The following is a 24,446-nucleotide window of genomic DNA, read 5'->3' as shown; positions in this document are numbered from 1 at the left end:
AGATATGCGTAGCTTTAGGCAATGGGAAAATCGCCTGCCCACGAATTCACTACTGACCAGCTGCCCTTGCTCTGCCGTAGTTCGTAGCAACTGAATTGTAGGAAAATAGTAAACACGAAGACGACTTGGTACAAAACCGATTTGGTAAGGTATGCTCATAAAGATTTGGGCTTCGTGGAGTTGTATAACTTTTGGAATACCCTCTATATCACTCAGTGGATAGGTAAATCATTCGAGGAGATTGAAGGTGTAATTCATCTCTAACTAAATAAAAATCACTCAGGTTTTTTATATGTCGATAATTGATTGAACTAATTGTGTAGTTATCAAAATCTGGCAGCATAAATCGTTTGAGTTCGCAAACATGTACAAACCTCAACTCGGTCGATTTTAATTGGTGATTATCGCCCTAATCCTTTAGTTAAATATCATCTCAACGTCGATATTTCTACGAAACGTTTTCATTGGGGTGTTATTGAAATTGAATAATTGCAAAAATTTGCCTTTCTATTTTTTCCAGGGAGTATGTAAGTCATTGTAGCTTTATTATTTAATTAAGTGCTTTATGTTTAATGTAAAGGTAAATTCAAGCTGAATTGATTCGAACACAAGAAACACCTTGTCACGCCTGATGCGTATTCTCAAGGCAAACGGAGATTAACAGCGCTTGCTCGCAAATCACGACGACAGCAGGAGACATAATCTTAAATGTCATATTCTTTGGGACTTTTAAGTTGTGCTTTAAGGTTATAGAGAGAACTATAGGGAAGAAGTACGGTAATGCTCAACACGAACTTCATGAAGAGTCACCTCAGAGATGGTCTTCAGTTTCTTTTGTCCAGGTAAAGCTAACGGTAGCCCAAGACGGTAGCCACCGACTGGCTTTCCTCATGACGAATCTTCTTCGCTCTAAAGTATCCTGTTGCTTCTTTGAGACTCGATTTGCCGGTCCCCTACTAAAGCTCCCAGTGTGTTTTAGCGAACACCCCTTTGCCAGCGCGACCGTACAGTCTTCTGTTATTTCTTTGATTCTGGGGTGTCCTGGCCTTTCGTGTCCTTACCTGGACCGGGCAACGGACCGCTCGAGGCTTCGATCCGAGTCCGAAAGGCACTAAGCGTATGGGAAGCCGACCAGGGAAGGCAATGGGATAGTAGTAGCAGTAAAGGACAAGGAGGTACCGGTCGTGTTCACAGGGTCGCAAGGGCTGGTCTCTAGCCCTGCTTTCCTCTATAGGGTACTTTCAAGCCGGTAAATGAGCTCCGGGAATGCGAACGGGTGGAAGGACCGAAGCCAAACTGAGGCCGAGAGGGGCCAGCGTAGCACACACATCGAGGCATCGAGAAACAGAGAAATAGACAGCTGTTTAACGCACACACACACCGATACGCACACACTTACTAAGGAACAGACAAGCGGGCACAAGGAAAAGCCACCCGATGGGCAGACTAGCGTGTCTTTTCGGCCGTGTCGTTCATCTTGTCTCGTCCCAGTCCTATCTTGCTTCTGCTGCTGTTCAGCGGCAAGACGAACAAACGAAGTCTCGGTTCTTCCGTGCGTCCCCGTCAATGTTTCGTTTTCCCTTTCGCAAGTCCGCCGTCGCCAGCCGCTCGCCATCTGCAACGCGAGAAAGACCGGGACCGACAAAGCGACAGAAGGAACGAGAGTCTGAAAAAGCCGGCCGGCCGAGCCGCCCGTGATGAAGACGCGCTTGGGGTTGTTCACAATAAAATTTACCTCTGGCAGAGGGACCGAGCGTGTGGACGGAGAGCCAGCGGCACCCGGCCGCTAAACTCGTACTAGCGACAGTGGCTACGCTAGCATAAACGGGAGTAACGCTACTGGTCCATGTTACCGCTGCTTAGCGTGTGGCGATGTAGCCGTGCCCTGCCGGCCAGCAAGAAGGCAAAACGAGAACACTCCTAGGGTAGACTGCCTAGAAAAAGCGGTCAGAGATAGTAGCAGCAGGCTGAACCAGGCCAAGCCTAACAGCCAGCTGCGACTTGCTGTGCCTGATTCGCTACCGGCCTGCTTTCTATGGTCTTGAGAAGAACGAGTGCAAAAGTAATTTGATTTGATTCTTTCTTACTTTCGTCTTTCCCTCTACCCTTGCAAATGCACTCAACGAAGTTTTTTGCCCATCCGTTGCTGAAAGCAACGGACCCGCGTAGGTAACACCGTGCTAGGGTGCGCAACCAGAAGGCGCAGTGCTATGCGCGAACCGCGCGCGTTAGAGCACAGTGAAGATAGGGGCATTCCTCTTTCTCGAAAGAGAACCTTCTTTGCTTCGTCTAGCACTTCGTTGGCGTTTTCTTTTTCGTTTTGTCTCATAGACTCATCCCAGTTTTCCTTGTCGACATCGCCATGCTGCTAGGGGAACAGAGTCGCCCGTCGACAGAAAAATCGCGTCGCTGTTGGATTGCTTGCTCACAGATGCATCCGCTGTTGGCCGTACTGATTCTGCTATTACTGCCTTCGTAGTAACAAGTCAACCAAACTCTGTTGAACGCATGGACTCGACAGGTACTCGAGGCGGGTAGGGTCGACCTCGAAGATAGTTCGCCAACGAAAGACAGTAATAGAGGAAGCAAGCAAGCTAGCAATAGTCGTCTGGGGACCTGGCGGCAGGCCAGTTTGCTTTCGTGACACGTGAAGAACCAATTCCAGTTCTAACCCAACTTAACCCCTTCCTCCACCCCATCTTCAAAGAACGCCTCACACAACGTCATGTCTCTTTGTATCACCTTTTAAACACTAGGCATCTCCAGCGAACTCTTGCATATGTACGAGTATTACTATTGTCGATTTCATTAAAAAATCTTTCCTTGTCGTCAAATTTTCGGAAAGTTTATGATATCCTAAAAGGATATGCCTAGAATTAAATCTCTCAGTTCGTTCGCAGGGCCTATCGTTTTCTGTTTGATCCAATATAGTTTACTTAACCTATCCGTATATGTTATCGTAAACTGGCTTGGTAACTATCTATCAAGCGATGGTTCCAGCAGAGAAAAGGTATCCATACGTACACCGACGATAGTGCTGTAAATGCGTATAAACTACTGCGCCATTACAAAGTGTCAGGCTAATATATTATTGGATCTATAAAGTAATATAAAGTTTTTAAGTACGTATGGACTTAACTTTAGCTAGTCGCCGACCCTTGCGAGATGAAGTATGTTGCGAATTAAGTTGGATACAAACATAATGATTGACTGAATTATGAATTTAAGTTCCAGGGATTGACGGTGCGCATGCTATGTACAATGTCGCGTTGTCATCCAGCATTAATCTGTCATCATTTTGAACAGCTTGTGCTGTTATAAATAAAAAAAACCACAGCGGTTCGGTCTACCTGATATCAAAATGAACTAAGGTATGAAATACATTTTTAACAGTTCAGTATAGGAAACCAAATTAACTAACACGACCAGATCGGTCCGGTGTAACGTGGTCCTGACGCACCTATTAGTTAGGAACCGAATAATCCTTATCGGTTGTATGAGATTACGTGACCAACGTTCGCTAAAATCACGTACAGAATATCATCTTCGACTAATTGCAATAGTTTAGAAAAAAGTAAACGTCATTTTTCTTTTACCCTGGTCAGCGACCAGTAAATGACTGTTCATATTGGGTTACCATATTAAGCTCAGACATGCGAAACCCAATTCAAACTAGCTAGATGGTTCTAAGACCACTTACATTTTAAAACGATATTAAACAGATTAGTTAAATTAAAAAACACGGAAACACTAGAACTCATTGAAAACGCATCTTTTACCTCTTCGGGATTTTAGACCATACTTTCACTCTAATCATGTCTTTCATATTCTAATGATTTCTATCACGAGTCCGCTTTCGTTTTATATAATATACCAAAGGATGACGTATCAGACGCTTAGTAGCTCGTTTGGCCTATTTTTAACAACAGGAACGTATGTTGTAACACTTTCTAATTGCTAATAACTTATCGGGTTTCTATCTTTAAAAAAGGTTACTAACCTGACGAGCATTAGCTACTTGTCAGCCTGTGACGCCAATCGCCCGCGTTCGAGCCAGCCATACCACGCTAATCAGTAACAGGTTAGACGAAAATGCTTCTCAACATATCGGTAGATCTTTGTCAAGTCGCAGGGATCGAACTGTTCGGGGAAAACAATGGGGAAACCGCTTTAAGGGAAATAGAACTTGTTCCTTGCAAACGGAGGCATGTAACCAATATATGCGTCTGTAATGACATTTTAGCTGCCGCCTAAGAAATACTAGATATATTGCACCTCTCTTGTGTGTACTGTAAAAGCGAAATACACCCCTCAGACTCTATAATTGTATTGTAAAGTCCGAGATGTCTGTGTTTGTCGCCTGAGAAAGGTCCACACTTCGAACAGCCCACCCCACCCCAATGGGTTTATAGTGAAGGGAAGGAGTACAAAACCCTGAGGACTGCGAAGTCCTCTCTCACAATCTTTTTTTCACTTGTGAGCACCATTCCATTCCAGCGTCCCAAACGCCACGACAACCGCTGAGCCTGCTTTCCCTTGCGCAGTCTTACTTGGCCTTCTGAAGCGGCAGCTACGGGTGCAAAAGCGGATCGGCACAGCCTGAGCTTAGGTTGCCAGGGTCCCGCGCTGACAGCGATGTCAAACCGGGCGACCGCCTCTGGCCGCGGTCGTTCGACTAGCTGCTGCCGCGGACTGCTTTCGACGCTGGCGGTGATGGTGTGGTCTTGTTCAAACAAGAATTTCTGAATTCCAAATAGGCGCTAGTAGCGGCAGCAGGCACGACAAGCCTGTTCATGCGCTAAGTAGATCCTACTTCTCGGCTCTGCCCTGTTTCGAGTCGGTTGGTCGGCCGTTCTGTTCGTCGGTCGCTAACGCCGGGCCCAGTCCACGTTGCATCCATCCAACGACCGCATTGGCTACCCAATGCCACAGTGGGCCCGTGGTCCAACACGCCCCAACACATCTGTAGCCCACTCCCCACCGTTTTCCCATCACGCCTCGTCTGAACGCCCGAACTGCTGCTGGCCACGCCGAAATGCAGGCGTCGCTCAGGCCACCCGCCCGCCCAGAGTGTCCCAGACCAGACAAGTCGGGATCAGGACCATTGAGTTTCTGTAGCTCTCCCCATGGACACCTTGTGGCAGCAGCAACTGAGTGCGTGCTGCGGATATGTGTGGACTCGAGGGGCATCTGGGGTGTTCCGCGCCTTGGGCAATTCAACAGCTCAACAACGACATACAACGAAAATAGAGTAGAACCAGTGGGGTAACGAGGATAGAAACGCAGAGCTCTGGCAAAAGCCAAAAAGATGAGAACAAGATAGGCCCACACCACAAGAAGTAAGTCGACCGATGATGTGCCAGCTCGTGTGAGAATATCTGCCTGTGTATATGCTTTGGGGTGTTTCAGTTGCAGGAGTTTGTGAGAAGAGAACGCTGCTCCGTCATCAGCGAGGGCTTCAAACGAGCTGGTCCTGGATTTCTGCTCTTAGCAGCGAGCGCTATTACAGCAGAGAAAAGACGTATACAAAGATCATACATCAGTTCCCATATATACCCTCCGACTTTACCGCGATCCCGCATGCATCACATCGAAGTTTCTGTCGAGTGTTGGGGGTAAGCGTTCATCATTAGCCATTGATGCCATCGTATCGCATTTGAGGTTGTACCTCAACATTTTTTTAAATGCTTTTTAATATCTCGTACATATGGAACATGCGGCAAAGGGCGCTATCCGGCTATTTGTGATCTTCAAGTGTTTAATAATATTTTTCCTTCGTTGAGTGAAATCTGCGGACTACGTTAATAAACCATTTGAAAGCTGTTTGTCACAAATGATAAGCGGCGCCTTTGAACGATCTGAGGCCAACGTATCATTTTAGCGAGCTCTCCTCTCTTATGGGCACCCGTACGTGGATCATTATGACGCTCGGATATTTTGCATAGATGCTCCATTTGTATTGTGAATATCCGTTCAACTATCGTGTTCCAATAACGGCAAGGTATGAAGGACCTAATCAATAACTTATACTTCGATATTAACATGTTAGTTATTAATAATTTAGTTCTGCGCTTAATTTATTCCATTAATCTGTACACGCGTACAGCCCAATATGTCACTACAAGTCGGATATATCACTATCAGCGATCTAAGCAGTGGGAAGAGGTTTGAAACGCATCCAGTATCTCACTCACGGCCGCGCGTGCGAAGTCTCTCTCTCTCACTCTCTCTACATAAATATATATTTTTTTCTTTTTCGGCCAGCTATATAATGCTCACTCCTCTAACGCGATCGAACTGGTGTAAAGAGCGACGACGTGATCGGAACATTCAATATCCCTTCTTCCATTATAATACGTCACCTTCTTGTTCTCAAACAGAGAGCCAATGCTGCTTATGGCGCGGCCAGCATCGGCCATTTGGCCACGATTCATAAAAAACACACCTGTTCCACAGTCACTTTAACACAACTGCCATGTACTTTTCGGATAGGCGAATTTGGTTGCACAGCTCTTATTTTGCCCCTTATTTTTTCTCGCAGACGACTTAACCCAACGTGGGATCCAGCGGGTTTTGAAGCCACTCCACTGAACCCAGCAAGTAAACTTCACCTCTCCATTGCCGGCTACTTTCCGTCGCTTGCGCTCACGGGCGGACGGGAAATGGCTCTACTTATTGTTGTTGAGACCGCAGGCCGAGGCCGAAGAACCTACCGCGGAGCGAGCACGCCTAAGACCCTTTTTCCGGTGCTCGATAGTAAGTGCTTTATTCTCTTTCCGCTTTCTTCAGCTAGGTTCCAGAGAACCGCGGGGATAGCTGTGAGAGGGTTGTAGTGGCGGGAGAACGAGACAAGATAGAGAAAGGGGTGGAGGAAGGTGCAAATGCAATAGCGAACACTGGTATAGTGTATATACAGGTCTATTGAGAGTTGGAGTGTAGCCAGTTCACGTTGCGCACGGGGGGCGGACAAGGGTTGTCGAGTGAAAGATAGTGAGGGACGGGCTGTAGAGGGAAGGATCTGCTGTTAAGAAATGTGAGAATTGATGGCATGACCACCACAAATTCGAGTGTAATGAAACGATACGTTGAAGCTAAATAAAGCGCAACAGGATGGGGGAGAAATCTAATAGATATCATTCTCAAAAGTATCAATCTCTTGTAGTAGGTACAGCTTACTCTTAGCAATGAATGGCAGATAAATAGTCAACTATCGTATAGTAAACATTGTGCATGCGCAATATTTCATATAAATGCGCAATAAATAACAACAAAAAAAAACAATACAACAAAGTTAGCATCGCAATGATGAAAATTATTTAAAATTTGATTACTATTATTAGGTTTTAGAATAATCCCTCTTTGTTAGTGACTGTGAGACGATTCGTAGATCTGCAATTTTCCATTGTGATTTTAACCTGAATTTACAGCTTGATCGATACGGAGATCAGCCGAAGTCCACACTGACTTGAATCAAAAGCTTATTTCGGGTTGTCCAAAATACCATAACCTCTTCATATTTAGCTCAGCAATGAGCTTATCCGAGTATGTCCTTTGTTTTTTTGCTCTCACTCATTTTTGCTGGCTTCCCTACACTCTCTGCTATAATGAGCTTTTCGGCGCCTCCGCCCGTTATAATTAGTTGAGCCTCTGCGCCCTTATTCGGGTAACGAGATAGTTAGCCATACAAGCAACTCTGCAAGCCAAGATCTCCTCCCCCTATCAAGTTCTCCTAGTTGATCAGAGAGGTAGCGACATCACGGCCACATCTTGATGTTCTCAACGCCATTCGCTAATATCGCGGTACCCATTCAGCACTTCGCTGTACTTGAAAAAGGGAGGGGCCACAAGGTCTTCGTTGATTTTGTCCCCTTTGTTACGGTTTGCTATTTTGGTGTAAAGAGAGCTAAAGAGTCATAGGCACAGAAATGCGGATGGTAGGAGTAGTTGTTGCGAAATCTCTCGTTTATCGCTACGAGATCTAGTCGTTTGTCGAGGCTACAGCCGGTTGAGAGGTCAAATGCAAGCTCGGCGAGTGTATCAGTAGGCGAAAAGCAGTAGATGTGTTAGAGGGAATATACAGAAAGTCGGACTTTTCTCCTTCGTGTTAGCACCGGCCCATGGGTCATGTATGGAGTAGCGTAGGCATAAAACAACGTGGTAGTACTACATGTCGTAGTTTCACGGAAACACCATCTGCTTCTGTGAGGAATCGGTGAGACCCCGAGGGGTTCTCCGAGAAGTGTTGTTAGCAGCGCTGACTATTGTAGCGCTGGCGATGGTGGTGCTTCCAGCTCAAACGGGATCTCCTCTGGCTTGTCCTGAAGCTTCGGTTTCAGCCTCCGAGGCTTTCGTTGGCGGCCAGCGCCTTTGCCCACCAGGCCATTGGCCGAGTCCGCGCTCGTTCCAAGTGGCAGATTTGGAAGGGGGTCCGCATCACCAGTAGCCACGGTAGTGGGACCTGCCGCAGCCGTGAGACGTGGGGTGGCTGGAGTAATTTGTGATAATGAGAAGTATAAACTGATTACCCTGGGGATGGCAGACAAGTGGGACGAAGGAGCCGTTGCTGCTGCACCGGCAGCCACGGCGTCCGCTGTTTCTGGTGTGGCAGCTATGGTTTAGACTAGCCTGCTACTGGCACTGCCTCCTTACGGGACCCGGTTTCGCTGGCGAGTCGTGCTAGTGAGTCTCCTTACTCCTACCGGCTTTCTTCGTTCGCCAGAACCTTCAGGACTGCTAGTAAAAGAAAGGGCATAGAAAGGGGGCTAAGGGACAGAAAGAACCCATACGCAAGTCTGGCCACCCGATGCTTTGCCTGCTGAAGCTGCTGGACTATGAAGACAACAGTGACGTGGCGGGCACTAACACAACGTAGAATCTAACCGGAGCTACCAGTACGAAGTAAGGATGCACGACTTTATAGAATGCACGTCTGCCTGAGTGTCACACATGCATCTGGATAACAACAACAAGAACAGTGTTATCAGAATGTGAAAACTACAAGCAACGGTAGTTGAAAAGCTGAAAATTACGTCGACAGATATCAGAGACGGGGCGGATAAGATGTTTAGCAGGTAGAAAGTCTCATGAAGACTATCTATCGAACGGCACGAAACATAGATGCAGTTTGAAAAGAGAAACGATCATATTGTAAGAAAATATATACCAGGATATCTAGAGTACAAGCACGCCTTTCCGCTGCGCTATGCTTACGTCTCGTTGAAAATAGCCAATAGAAAAAAATTTCTTTGTGGATGATGAGGACATAATTAACATTCGAACTTGTCTCCATTAAAGTACGTTAATAATTTATGATTGAGGGACGTTTCATCCAGCAACTAGGTTGTCACTGTTGATATATTCGGTTAATGAGCAATTCCGAAATTGTTGTCTGCATCGGTCAACCCGGAGGCTGTGCTACCCGACAACAAGAACACATCAACCTGGAGGAGAAAATGCAATTGGATGCAATGAATTCTGAAACGTAACTCTATTATCTTATTAACCTGCCCTATCCATTCGCACCCCTAGAAGCAATTCCTCATTAACCCCTGTCGATAACAGGCCAGTCGATTCTCTTCGAAACACCTACAGTATCGTGGCGAGAATCAAGTTTCGACGGGTGCAGGTATCAGTAGAAAGGAGGTAGGAGACGTCGTTGGTAAGGCTTTCTGTTGTACACACTCTTTGTGCAGTTCAAGGTGCACCCCTAACGACGATAAACAGCGCTGGCTCACCATGTGGACTTTCTTTTCCCTGGTTTTAATGAGTTAGATTAAGTGTGCCGAAGAAAAAGCAATTGGCAGGCTCCGTACTATGCAGATTGGCTTAGCTCGCTGTCATGTTGTTGTTGTCGTATTGTCGTTGGGGCTGAGCCCAGATCTCCTCATCATTCCGAAATATACACCATTTCGTTTACATCAGCTGCACCCGAAGGTTCTTGGTGCAGTCCAACGAGTAATGAATGGACCAGTTGGGTTTTACAATCTAAGCTGTATCCCTTGTTTTCAATGAATGGTTATACCAATAGAGGCGCAACTGTTTGGAAGAAGATTGCTAATAAGCACCAGTTTATATCAAAACGATTTGCATCAATGTATGCACAGTCGGTAGTCAGTGGAGAGAGCCTCACACGATAGGGGGAGTAATAGCCCAGTCCCATAAATAGGGATCTTTGTGTCAATTAAGCACGCTCGCTTTAGACAGTAAATCCAAGGAGAGATGAAAGAAACAGGACGGGTTAACAATTAGCCAATAAATAAACTACGCGCAGCGGCTAGCCGTATAACAATCGGAGCTTTTGAGAGCAATTAATAACGTTCGATGTGTAACTTAGATACCGCAACGGAGTGACATGCTTAATATATAATATGGACTATCTGCCTGACGCACTAGTAAGTTGGTCTGTGTTCTTAGAATCGCTTATGTGTGCCCCATCCGCAACACGTTTTTGTATGAGCCGTGGCCTAGAATTAGGCACGCAACACTTGTTTTAATGACATAGCAAATTTCTTGTAGTTAATGCATTGAGTTGACTTATAAATGCTGCTATTCTAAGACGAGGAGTTTTCTCATTGGGGAATGTCAACTGTCCTTTGGAAGTTACATACTTTACTTGATAAACTCTAAAAGGTTTCCATTACCTACGACGCTTGCATATGTTCCCTATTCGCTAATGTGCACGCACACAATGATAATCTTATTCGGTCGGACCCAACTCATATTTCTGCACGATTGCCTTTCAATTATTTTGAAGCTGAGCCTAAAACCAGGACGTTCCTGACTGAATTGAGATGAGAAAACGTGGCCCGACTCGTATAACCAGAGTTCTCCTGAAATTTATCGGTCATACGTCCATATATACAACATGGCTGCTGGTGGAAAGTTATTCTGGTCCATTTCGACGAAAGTAGCCTTCATCGTTATCCGTGCGGCGAAAGCTTGGCGCAAACAAGCGGGTTAAAGGCACCTGTTTGGTGTGGGCGTACGAGCTGTTGCCGTACGTGGTGCGTGGCTTCCCTTTGAGTTGCGCACTGCGAACGTTATGAATTCTGCATTCCGGTGTAACAGTGGACAGGGTCACGATGGGACAGCATGAATCTTTGCCTCCTCCAGCAACTCTTTAATACAGCCTTTTGCTATGAGCTGGTAGGGAGAGTTCGATGTACCCTCCGAGTTTGCCGAGCTTGTTGGCGTAGGGCTCATTTTCAAAGGGCATACGGTCGCCCCCCGCTGTGAGACCACCGGGCCAAGCTATAAAATCACTTTTAAACTACTAAACAGCGAGCGCTAAACAGCGAGTGCACTTTCTCTGCCCTGACTTTAGCAACAGTGGCTTCTACCTAGATCCCCTACATAGCTCGAACGGGGTCCAGTGAGCTCCAGTCACATGCTGAGCCGGCCACAAACCAAATGAACAAGGGAGTAACTAAGCAATCAACCATTTAACGCGCTTGTCCGAGTCTAGTAATAAGTTATGGAGGTTTCGTTTATTCTAAGCAAAACAAGCTAGCCAACAATGTCTGGAATGACGCTTGACGGGGTGGGGCCAGCATCCAGCTCTCTACCAACTCAGCTGACCAGCGTCTACTTACATTGGTCTGACTGGCAACAAAGCTGTGGTTTTCATAGCCTCCTCCCGCTCTTGCTCCACCATATGGTGTCCATGGCTTGCCACAAGCAAGCCAGATAGCTGCGGTTACCAAAGACTCATCAAAGCGCCAACTATTTACAAATTATAACTTCTTGTGTAAGTTACACCTGCAAAAGATGTAAGCCTAAAATAAAGGAAGTAGGTGTTCAACTATCCCAGCTATAAGTTTAATATTGTCCTAATATTGTATCTCAATATTTTTCTCTGCACACTCCCATTTTGCAATGAAAATGCGTTTGTCACAAGACATAGCGTAGCCGGCACACGTCGGGAAACCACTGTGCTAAAAAGCAGTTTAGCGATAACTCACATGTTCTTATTTATCTAATGGCATTACTATTTCCACTACTGTTGTATAAAGATACGATCTGTAGTATGTACATGAATCATGCACACGTACGTTTGATAAACATCGTTACCATAGGTATGAATAATTAATAGGTGCGTTATGGGAACCAGTATCTGTATTTGTTTAGCACTCAACAGTTCTAGCATCTATCAGATAGGTAACGTCTGCCGTCTTCAGACTTTTCAACGACAGACTTTCCCGGGCTGAATTCGCGGAACAACTGGCAAAAAAATCGTCTGCTCATTCGAGCAATGAAATCTCTAACCGTGTCGTATGTGTGTTCTCAAGAGAATAACAGTTTTGTTAAGATGTGTTATTGCTTGAGAATACACGTTTGTCGGTTACTATACATCGGGTGATATCGCATGGTTTAAGGAACCATCGCATCGAGGGATAGAGCAATCTAAGCAAGGGTTGCTGAGAACTTCCTTTCTAGGTAAGTTTGCATTGCCTTGTAGTGCAATAGAATATATGGACGTTTTCTAATTGTCTTATTGAGTATACCCATTTAGTGCTGATTCGCTGGAATAAAAATGTGGTCAACGTTAATTTTTCTTCACTTACTCCTAGACGTTTTAAGTTTTTTCCGTCTAAGTGTATGCTAGATACGCTGCTAAATGTTGCCTCACATGGCTCACCCCCCAACTCGAAATGAAATATGTCTAAGTCTAGTTGCAACCCCCCCCCCCTCCCGTCCCTCCGGTTCCTAGACCGATTTGTATCGTTGAACTTTATAGGCAAACATGTAGCCAATGTGCTATCACGATAATACGTATGTCCACTAACCATTAGTACCTATTCTAGCCCATATTCAAGTATTAAGTTACCTAGGTTGTTAGCCTTATCTACATAGTTATTTTTGTTACATGAGCGGTATCTTGGATCTATCGAAACTGATCAATCAATTGCTTTTGATACTAAGAGACATTTGCATTTCGTTTTAGCTAACAAAGTCTGCAGTATGTCAACACAGAGTCAAATTTTCGCAAATATTAAGCGTTATTATCAACAGCCTTAAACTCACTATTCTTCTTATTAAAAAAGCAGAAGGCACAACTAAAGATTAGCACGGTCCTTAATGAGTGCTAGGAATAATTAAGTTTTCATACAGAGACGAACCTAGATAGGTGCCTCGATTCAAATGAGACCTTGTGATTGTTTAGTCACATCTTCAAGGTAACTACAGTCATGCAAGTCAGAGACCAGACACGCTACTACTGGGCATTTAGCCCGTGAGCTTCGATCCACTTGGAACGATAGAAGCATTTTGTCCATCGTCCTGGATTTCGTGATTATACGTACCAAGTTCTCACACGTGCTCTTGCCAGCCTCTCTAGTCATAGTTTAGATGCCTCCATACGATTATTTTGATTTGTGAATGAAGCAAATTTGACCGGTTAGTTTTCGTATGTGCACAGCGAACAGAAAAATACGGGTCGACAATCCCATATGTGCATACTTCGTCTGAAATGTTAGCACCGGTTTAGCCTTATAGTACAAGAAGAGGCACGAACTCGAGCTTGAATAAATTTCATAAATTGATTAGGCTGAAGCTAGCCCAACACTTTTGCTAATCCTCACTAAATACTACCGGTAGAAATTAAATATAGAAGCAAATTTTTCTAACATCGAGATTTCATTCAAACTTATCATTAGAAGAGCAATGCTTTTACGCTTACTTCGGCCCGAGCGCATCCGAGAGGCAGCCCAAGATAGACAAGCGAACGGCTAGACTATTGCTATGATGTGACTCTTTTGTGTTCACCCCCCAATGTACGCCTTTTTGCGATGTTCCTTTCGGGGAACTGCATTTACTCATAGAGCAATGGTGCTTCGAGGTTCGAGCTTCGAGTATACAGGCAGCGCATAAAAGGAGATCATACCTAGATAGATAGGTATCCGCATAACGATTACATCCATTCTCGTCGTTACTGTTGGCTTATAATGTTAGTCACTGCCGAAAGCGACAACGATTCAATACCGAGCGTATCGCTTCAGCTCCTAACGGCTCACCCCCTGTGTTGAGATCACAACGTACACACACAGAACGTGCTTCCTCAGATAGTCTTCGACAAATCTATACAGACGATTGCAGGCAGCATGAATGTTCATACATATGTTCTACATATCAGCAGAAGCCGACAAGATGAAGAAGATTCTATCGCTCATTGAGCGAATCCTTTCAGTAGCAATAGAGAAAACAGCACAGGCGGATGATGCCTACACTCTGTAGTATAGCATATATCATGTTCATCGCATCGTGCGCTATGAAGGATTCTACTGTAGTAGACCGGCGAAACGCAAGACCTGTCCGGACCCGGCACGATATCCCCGAAACTTCATAGTCTACTGGTAGAATATGATATGACGCAGGCGATGAATGCCAAGTATTATGGCTAGATTCGATATGAGTTTATCTTAGCTGTAAGCTTATCGATGAGGATTGTGTCAGCCCTAGTGCCTGAGCCAAACAGCTAGCTAGCCATCGAAAACTTGCTAGGCTAGCGCCACGTTAGCCTTACCGAGTCCTGAGGTAAAGGAATCTTCACCGCTTCCGAGATAAGCAAATCTTTACCGCAAATAATAGTGAAACGGTAAGGCACGTTAGCAACAGTACCTGAGATCGGCCCGATCGCATTTGTCATTTCTTTATCATTCTTTTGCTTGTCTAGGTCTTTCACTCAACCGACCTTGTCTTCCCATTCCGCCGAGCTCTTTTTTTTTCCTATCCAACGTTTGCTAAGGTTTCTTCTTCCGAACCAAACAGAAACATAGAAACGCGTGAAGAAGGGTAGTGTGCAAGGGACGCTTCCGGAGAGTAGCGAACCAGGGCGCTGCGTGTGGACATTGGACAATGGCTGGAAGCGGCAGATGGAGCCCAGAAATGTGTTAAATATCTTCGGAAAGGGAATCCGACATATCTTAAGTGATACTGCTTAGTGTGGATATCTATGTTCGTCTGTAGTGTCTCTTACTTCCTCACTCTTCTATTTATACTAAGCGCCTCGTGGAATGGGTGTGAGAGGTACAGGCAGGTTGCCACTAGAGGCCGAAGGAAGAATCCGAGAAGAGGTCGAATGGATTAATCAGATGAAGATCAGCACATAGGCCATGGTAAACTGGAACATAGAGAAGAAACAGTTACTGGTGCCATAAGCGTCGGTGATTACTGATGTTGTTACTAGGTCCTATAATAAGCTATTCTTCTTGCAATGGAACACGATGAATTGCCGCTGTTCGTAAAAAGAACACTCAGCAAAGAGTTGATAAATGCGGTCACTTGCCAAATGATGGAATCGATCGCGTACGAAGCTTGAGAATACCAAAGAGCAATGACCAAATTCGAGTAAGCAGTATGCCTACCTAAGGTGTATTTGATTACCAACTTGACATTATAGTCTGTGATCTCAATCGTGCTTTAAAAAAATGCAAGGGACAATTTAGATGTCACATGTATCGATTATGTATGCGTGTATAATTATCTGGATTCGAGAAGTTCTTTTAAACAGATCAGTTATGGCCAATGCCAGCAAGGTTTCCCTACACAATGAGACGACGACTACTACTGGGTGTCCATACGGTGCAGTTCTGAACGGGTTCCTTGTTTACGCTCGTTGTGATCTAAATTAAATTTGTAATAGAATCGTTTGCGGATTTGTACGTGTAAGCGGACTTGTATATAAAGCCAACGACAAATGTGAATACTGCTTAGAATCGAGATGTTTTGCAACGAACGGTTGATCACTAGATCGAGAGAATGGTATTATAAGCCAAATCTAAATGGGTTACAGGTTTTGATCTGGGCTTCCGAAAGATTTTCCACCCACAAAATAGGTATCCCGCAGTGAGGAGTTAGTGAAGATCGTACCGACAACGCCGCAGACACATGCATCGTCTGGTTCTGTAACGTGAGGCTGCAAGGCCGGAAGCATACCTCACACGTTCCGTAGTGTAACACAAGCATCATACTGACATGTATAAACGCATTCTTCTGGCATTAAAGCGAAAACAAGTGAGCGTCACGTAACAAACCGGCTAGCAAAACCTGGGCTAGCCCAAAACTTTTGAGGACTTCGGGAAAACGCTGATTATGTCCAATGGTAACAGGAGCGTCACCCCTTTAGTTACACCCAAAACATACTATATAACAGAGAGAGAGAAATTTACTCGGTAGTTTGAGTCATGTCGCTTCCTCTTGCTGCTAGTTTTTCATTTCCCTAATCTGTAATAGTTGCTTAGGTCTATGTCGGGCACAAAAACAGCCGTCATCCTACAACCGGTAAAAGAAGCGTTGTCTTTGGCCTAGCTGGTATTCAGGGTCTGTTCTTGCCGTTGACATATCAGCACAGACAATGCGGACGTCTGTGACATGATGTCATACGAAATATTAAAAAGCCGAGTGATACCGATTGCCGACGAAATTGTTAAGGCGAGATGAGCGAGTAGGCTTAGATCAAGAGGCGAAGTAAAAAAATCCAGACGATTTGTTAGTGTCGACTAATTGTTGAACCATGTATAAGAATAGTAGCAACTGTACTAACAATAAATGGTATGTTTTAAGTAAGGGTAGGCAAAGCTGCAGTGCCAAGGGCTTCGAGTGTTCAAATTCGTCTAGTTACGTCTCTGTGTATTAGACATTGTGTAACACGATTATGGGAGAGGTGGGACATTCACACATGTTTGTTCTTAGAACGAAGGTTTTTCAGAGGCATCACAAAATAATAGATGTTCCACCGAACGCGTTGTTGCTATATAGACATAACGTTTACGGCTATCATGAGCTTCGAGTAATCGTTGGCTGTGGAAGATGTTCTAAATATATTGTGAGCGCCATTCTCTATTACACACACAATTATGGAGCAATCTTTACCATTTATTGCCTTCTACAAGTACTGTTTATAAACGTCTTTATATGATCCGTGCGCGCTTTGTACCAGCATTTGGCACTTTTCGCATTTGTATCGTTGTATCGTTGCCCAGTTCGAATCATTCGAGACAACAAGACTATACATTTATAACGTGTTCATTGCAGATTATGAAGTCCAGTCACTAAAAACAGATCTTAGCAGTTAAATAATAAACATCAAACAACCTGAACATACTATTAGACGCAGCCTTACGGATCTTCTGTCTGATTGTTATCTTTATATCACAAAATGCCTAGGCATGTCGGTACTGGATACGTGAGAGATGTGGAGAATTCGAAACTTTTCGCCCCCAGAATATTATTAGTAAAGCATAGATTAAATAAACCGTAAGTTAGACTGGGGACACTAAACGGAAACACAGGGCGATGAGTCTAGCAGACGTGCGTAACTGTTGATTGACACTTACCTCTAAGCAAGGAAAGACCAATCTAAATATATTCAAAGAAAATGTATGTATTTCCAAAGATTTACTGATATTTATATAACATTCTTAACTCACTAACAATCAGTAAATTATTGTCTTGCACCGATCTCGATATCACCACATATGACACATATATATTTTCTGTAGACCGTCTACTTATACAATAAAAATCGTTATTTATAAATAAATCACGATGATCGTGGTTTGTGTCAAAAACATAAGATTGTTAGAGGGCCTTATAGCTTGCACTATCGCACACTTTATGTAAGCTTCAAGCAAGCGAAAAAGCAGCCATACGTAAGCAGAATTTTCTCCAGTGCTGGATGCCCTGCTAGCCCCAGTGCGAGCATACCCCACGGGCGACCACTGTGCCAGGCGGGACAGAGGAAAATGCTACGAGTCAACGACGAGTAGATTGCATCGGTGTTGGTTTGTCCTTCCCATTGAAGCCAGCTCCCCTTATTTCTGACCATTCTCCATGTTCTGCTGCTATGTCCCAGGTTACCCTCAACCACCCCCGTCCGTCGGGGTGGCCGGTGACCTGCCAAACAAAACCAACTCGATCAGCCCTACCATTTGGTCATAAATCTTGCGGGTATCCTTTCCTTTGCTGGCTATGCATAGGCTTGCCTGTACCGCATCACTCCATCCTACTGGCAGGAGCAGACGAGACATAGACAGTGTTCAGCAGACTACGGCGTAGCTTGAGAAGAGCAGGAAGATCGGGTTTGGGGATAGCCGCCCCAAAAACCATCACTAGCGACAATCCCTAGTTTCCGTAGCCCGAAACTCTAGCTAGACTTTCCTCCTCTTTTGCAACGTTCTATCCAAGACCTAGTTGGCAAAAACTTTGCGATACATGACCACCATGCCAGGGGGTCCATTTCGTGGCCATACTTGCCCCTATCCGCGCAAGGGTGGGGTTATCGCAGTCACGTGAAGAAGGCACGGGCGTATTCGTAGCTAGCATGTCCTCAAAGCTTGTCGTAAGTCGACCTGTGGGCATGCCTCAGAGAGAATAAAAGAGAGAGCTGCTGTGTCGCTATAAACGCGGTGGTCGGCCCGAGGAAACAGTAGACTGAACTGGACCTGCTGGGGTTGAGGACTGCAAGAGTTTCTGGCGGCGGGTAAGAGGGGGTCTTGAGATGTCACAGGGATATCGCGAATGGGCCAGCAACGGGTGAAGACCTGAGTGAGTGAACGAGTGAACCAACAAGCGAAAGAAGAAGCCAACCAGCGAGAGAGCAAAGCTGGAGAAACGTTGCCACCGCCACTCTTCTCTTGTTCACCCCTATTCGGCTTCGCTGTTGTTGTCTTAGCGGGCTAATTATTGGCTACCTGATCGCATCTCACTCACAAGAGAACGAAGAAGGCGGAAGGAAGCGCAAGCAACTGTATCCTGCGTCAGCTTGCCTGCATCGCTCTGTTACTGCTATTGCTACCCTTCACAACATCCATCTGGAGTCTACGCAGCCCATCTCCGATCTAAGCCATCGAGGTACGCGAGAACAAAGAGGATTCACGCAGAGACGTCAGACGAGGCATTGTGTCATAGTATGCGCCTGGCAAAAACAGGAGAATCGGCAGCCAGTAAGTTTACGGTAGCCGGCAGAAGTAGAACGCACTAGCCGTTGGTTCCAGTAGCCGATCACTACTTTGGGAAGAAAAGGAGGAAAAACGAAGCTGGGCGAAGGCATCGCATGGTTACGGTTTTTCTATAACTCAACTACTTGACCGGCAGAGCCCATATGGACCAGGCAGATCTATGTCGGTCAAGTCAGGTTTATTTGAGTAGATGGGACATGTGACTGTTTGTAGGTAAGGAACGCCTTGGTTCAATCCGGGCTCATTCCTCAGTTTGCTCTCGTTCCTGCTATGAGCTTGCCGTTGGTTAAGGTGAGCTTCATATAGGCTAGATCAGTCTGGTCACTGTGTCAGTATCAAGGCGGACAGAACACTACATTCAAACAGTGATGCTAGGCATTTACTAGCGCGGTATTTGAAATAGCGTAGATAAAGCTTGCTTACACAAGAGTCTGCTCATAGTGGACCTAGTCGCGATAGTCGCATGGTTTTGTTGGAGCGTTACGCGGTTCCACATGAACCAGGCAGCCGGCTGGTAAGCCGCGGCAACGAGCATCAGACTCTGCAACAGGGCCGCTTCGACACTCCTCAGTCGCTAGAACTACTACTTAATGGCTGATCGGCTAGGTGGGGTGGGCTCCACGAGACTTAACCTCGACTTAACGAGAACGACGTGAGGCACATTGCTTTCAAGGGCTCACTTCTAGAGAACACGTCTCCGCATCTTCGGTAGCTGCTTGCAGCATCAAGGTATTGCTTCAGTGTTGGCCTATTCTTGGCTCCTCTCCATGCCTCGCCGACTCCTGAGGTCATGTGCCAAACTCAGTCTCATACAGCCTCTTGTAGGCGAAGCTAGCGAAGGCCTAGAAGACGAAGAGATTGACCGACAGCTTACCCCTCGCCGCTACCTACATTTCCATGTCAGAGCCAGTTCCCTTGTATCGTCGCATCGCAGTTGGCGCGTTCGGCCGGGACGACCGACCAGTACTCCTTACATCCACTCAAGTTGTCACCTCGAAAACATTGGTTATCGTTGCGCTGTTGTACTAGGATAACAGGATATAGGTCGACAATGCACAGGTAAAAGGTCACCATCTGTCTCCATTGTTCAGAAGGACAGACTAGATAAATGGCGCAGAAGCGGACTCTACAGCTTGTTAATAATTTAACGAGTTTTTCAGCCCAGCTATGAATCATACGCCTCATCGTTAGCCAAGTTCATATGTAATAGGAAGAATTACATTGCTCTCGTTTAGACGTGACAGTCAACTAGATAAAAATGTCGGAAAAAATTGCTTCCTTAATTATGCCTAGTGTTTTTTTTTGGGGAATTATTTTTGTATGTTGCATGGTGTATAATATCGAATAGCATACAATTTATGTTGGATCTCGTTCTATTAGAATTTTAAAATATATTTTTTATTTCCTTTCCATACGAAAACGTATCCAAGCTAGGATGCTACTACTAGAAGATTAAGCACATGTGCTCCTTCTTATGTGAATTAAAGTTCAATTACTTTTCTACCACCTATATTTGAAATGTGTCTGCATCTAATTGGAGCGTCAGGGTAGGTTGTACTAGGTCACGATCTATGCAGAGGAGTCTAAAAGATTATTAATGAAATTAAAGACTTAGACCAAGCACTCCAAGCAGCAATACATCAGAAGAGCCCAATTTATCCTCTGCCATCGCCAAATCCCTTCGGGTCGCATGAATATGCCTACAATTTTCTCTTGTATTCTATCTTTTTCACGTGCGTGAGCGTCTACCTCACCTGTCGTCGGCTAGGACCTCTTGAGGCGATGTGATAAGAACTAGCCCTGTTACCATGAAAAGTTCTTTAATTGTCTCAACAGAAACATGAGGAGCTACCGATAAAAATGTCGAAGAATATTCGAAACCATCAACATATGCTTACACAATAGGTCATTATGACTCACCTCACCAAATTATACTAGGGGATGTTGTGTTACCATGCTAATCATGAAAGGAATCGTTGGCTATTATTTATTTCAAAACATATTTGAAACTTTCGAGTCTACAATACTGTCTGATTTATCCAGATGATAAATCAGGTACAATGAACTTCCATGTGACTGGGACGTACATATAAAAAAAGACACCTCGATCTCTTTCCACGTTTATATTAGAAAAATCAAAGCAGACGTATTCGTTTAGGATCCTACCTAAACGTTCGTACCGTCTCCGATAGCTTCTTTTTAACGTTTAAAGGTCTATGTTCGAGTATTGCAATCGACAATCTGCTACTGCCTAGTAAGGAAGTTATTCACTTCAATAGTTGTTCATACTTAGTTTCACCCATTTTTACTTACACAAGATTAACTTACATCCTATATAACGGCTTAAAACAGATACTTATTACTATAGGCCTGTGCGTGAATTTTCTTCTGAGCCGTTTAGCACATGGCTTGCGTCTTGTACGACGTCCACCTCGTCAAGGACAGTGAAGGCATCTCCCCCCCCCCCCCCCTGCATTTGAAATAGAACATGCTGTACATCGGAAAATGGCAGAGTCCACATCCGGCTGTCTATTAGGTAAAAGCTAAACGAGACAACAGAATTCGCCAATGTCTTCCGAGTTCCTACCGTCGTTCCGATGTCCATCCGAAAAGCGAACGGAAGCATGGCCAATTCGTCGATTTCCGTCATTTCGAATCCGTTCCAATGAATACCCGAGCCAACCAAGTTAGTCAACGCCAAGCTGATTACCTCGTTTGAAGCGGCCGCTGACGCTTTCTTCACATAGAAGGCAACATCATCAATCTTGCTATTGCCTCCGCTACTGCTGGCGGCGGTGACACACTTATTTGAATTCGTAGAAACTCTTTCGAAGTCGCCTATGTCTGAGTACGCAATCTGTATGTTTCAGTTATATCTTCTTCATGTGGCACAATCGTGACCATTCTGCTCATCCGTACCACTGCTTTACGCCTTATTCGGCCATTATTGCGCTGACACGACGATGACGAGGTTCCCACTTCTAGTCACTACTACTAAAGTCACTGAGATGAGGTAGGGCATTACAATGGGCTGTTATACGCTTCCTTGCTATATTCAGAGGCTTTTTACAGAGCCCCGAAAGTATGCGTTCGAATCTCCCGGGAGAACGAAGATGCACCGTGGCCTGCAGCGGCGGCGCTCTGCTAGGCAACTTCAACTACTATCACAATTACTGTTTCTATCTTATCGTGATCTAACCTAGAAAACGGCCGAAATTTTGCAAGCTAAAAGAGTTGGACGTAGTAGTATTTGCGAGTCTAAATATAGTTTTTTTTGTGTTTTGCAACAACGCGACTGCTCGTGTTACGGCTTCGTTTATCTCTCTCTCGCTGTTAGACTTCTCGGACTTGGCCTAGAGTTGACCTACACCTAACTGTTTTCTTTCGTTTGTTGGCCTGACAGGCGTGACAAAGCTTCCAAGTCGTACCGGCAGGTTCCACCGAAACCACGCCAGGCCAAGAGAGATACAGTCGGGCTCCATGCATAGAAGGGCCCTGCAGCAGCTTTACTGTCTTAGGACGTTTCGTGGACAAAGCAGAAAGACCAGCAACTCGAGGGCGGCAACAGAAGGCAATGTTCTTGCTATGACAATCTCTCTCATGAGCACAACAAGCCCAGCAGGAACAAACGACAAATTCAATCAGAGGTGTTTGAACTGAGCGCAGAGACGCAGCAGGTCACAGTGCGACATCAACACAATAACATACCACGTAAACCTCCCACGAGCGCTAGCGAGGTCGCTGCATCTATGTACCGCTTGCCTCTTGCCTCATGTCTCTTTGTGTTTTTCGAACAAGAGCCGAAGCGATGGGCCGACATTCGATAGGGGGCAACGGTAAGCGGTTTGCTCCTTTTTCTCCTCTTCTATTTCGACTAGCATTCTGCTGTCCTTGGCTCTGTTCACTTGGATGGCTACTCTAACCTCAAGCAAAAGGCGGACAGTAGCTGTGTTCTTCTTGATGCCCCCTGTCCCCAGGAGATGTGAAGGATTTGCAAAATCGGCAACCTACTTTAAAGGCAGAAAACCGCTAAAAGAGGTCGCTGAATGAGTCAAACGTAAAACAGGTAATTTGGAACGTCAATACAAAAAAAAAGTAGGCGGATGCCAGCGATGAAGCACCCGCACAACAAAGGCGCTATGGATATGCACACAAAGCAACAATGACATCTTGTCTCCAAGATTACGGATAATAGTGGCAGGATTGTACGGGTGGGTGATCCTGCTACAGTGATCGATGCCGAAAAGTAGCCTTACAAAGCCTCATACTACTTGACATGAATCCATATCCTGTATGTCATGTCTTTGGTACAGTCGCTTTTTTCCGGTTATAAGTTAATAGACTTGAGTGTATAGACTATTCTATATGCATCATCTAGTGAAAGACTTAAGGGCTTGTATTTTGTGTCAAAAAAAAAATCGTTGTTTCATCTGCTGCGAACGAGATCTGCATGAAACGACTCAGTGGGCAATAGTTAAGAAAAATCCATTCTGACGCATGCGCTCGCGCCTGTAGAACCCTACTTTCTTGGTACAATCGGTGAAAGAGCTAATTACTTGACCCAACACGGACAATGGACGCGACGACTACCCTAAATCATAAATAGCATCATTTCAGAAATATTCACTCGTTTACATACACTTGTAACGTGTTACTGTTATTGAACTGCAGTCAAGCGTCACGTATTTTGAATTTAAGTTTCTCAACTTGTAATTGAGACATGCAAAAGTAAAACTGCACGTTTTGTCTAACATATCTCACGGCCATAAGAACTGCGCGCCACGTCAGCCATACAAATACATCATAGACATATTAAAAGCAGGTAATAGCGTACTATTTCAGGCCAATATATAGGCGTCTTCAAAACATCAGTACTGTTAGCAGGACAAAATGTGAGCTAAATTCAAAAGGCCCAAATTATAATACGTACATTTCAGTCAATATGCAATAACAATAGGAAGATGTAATCATTGTACATGCACTCCGCTAAACAAAGAAATGATTTTACTAGCAGATTACCACAGAATAGCAAATGCTGTCCTTAATAGCGTATAAACTGGCACACAGTTATTACTATCTCTATTATCCACATGTGCTGTTAACTGGATCGTAAACGTAAGACACGTAAGAAAACGTCAGCGTAAGATCATGAAAGCATGATGTAAAAGTAAGCTTAACATCAAAATATACCTGTATATGAATAATACTGCGTGAGTGAAGACACTAGCCCCGTAACCTTGCCCGGCGGCAGAAACCTAAACCTTGCAAACTTTATGAGATTCTATAGACATATCATTCATTGCAGTTTCCTAGTTCGTAAATAATGGACGATGATTTGGATACGTTTATAACGAATCAAAAACACTAGCCAACGGCTAAAGTAATGATCCCCGCTTAGTTAGAATACGATGTTCTATTTATTGAGATAGCGGCAATTATTATGGGTTCTTCACGCTTTAGCTACCTACTGTAGCGTTTGATAAATAAAAT

The sequence above is a fragment of the Varroa jacobsoni genome, unplaced genomic scaffold (genome assembly GCF_002532875.2).
Source record: "Varroa jacobsoni isolate VJ856 unplaced genomic scaffold, vjacob_1.0 scaffold_1468, whole genome shotgun sequence".
In the NCBI taxonomy this organism is placed as follows: domain Eukaryota; kingdom Metazoa; phylum Arthropoda; class Arachnida; order Mesostigmata; family Varroidae; genus Varroa; species Varroa jacobsoni.
The sequence above is the reverse complement of the archived record's forward strand: the minus strand, read 5'-3'. Positions refer to the sequence as shown.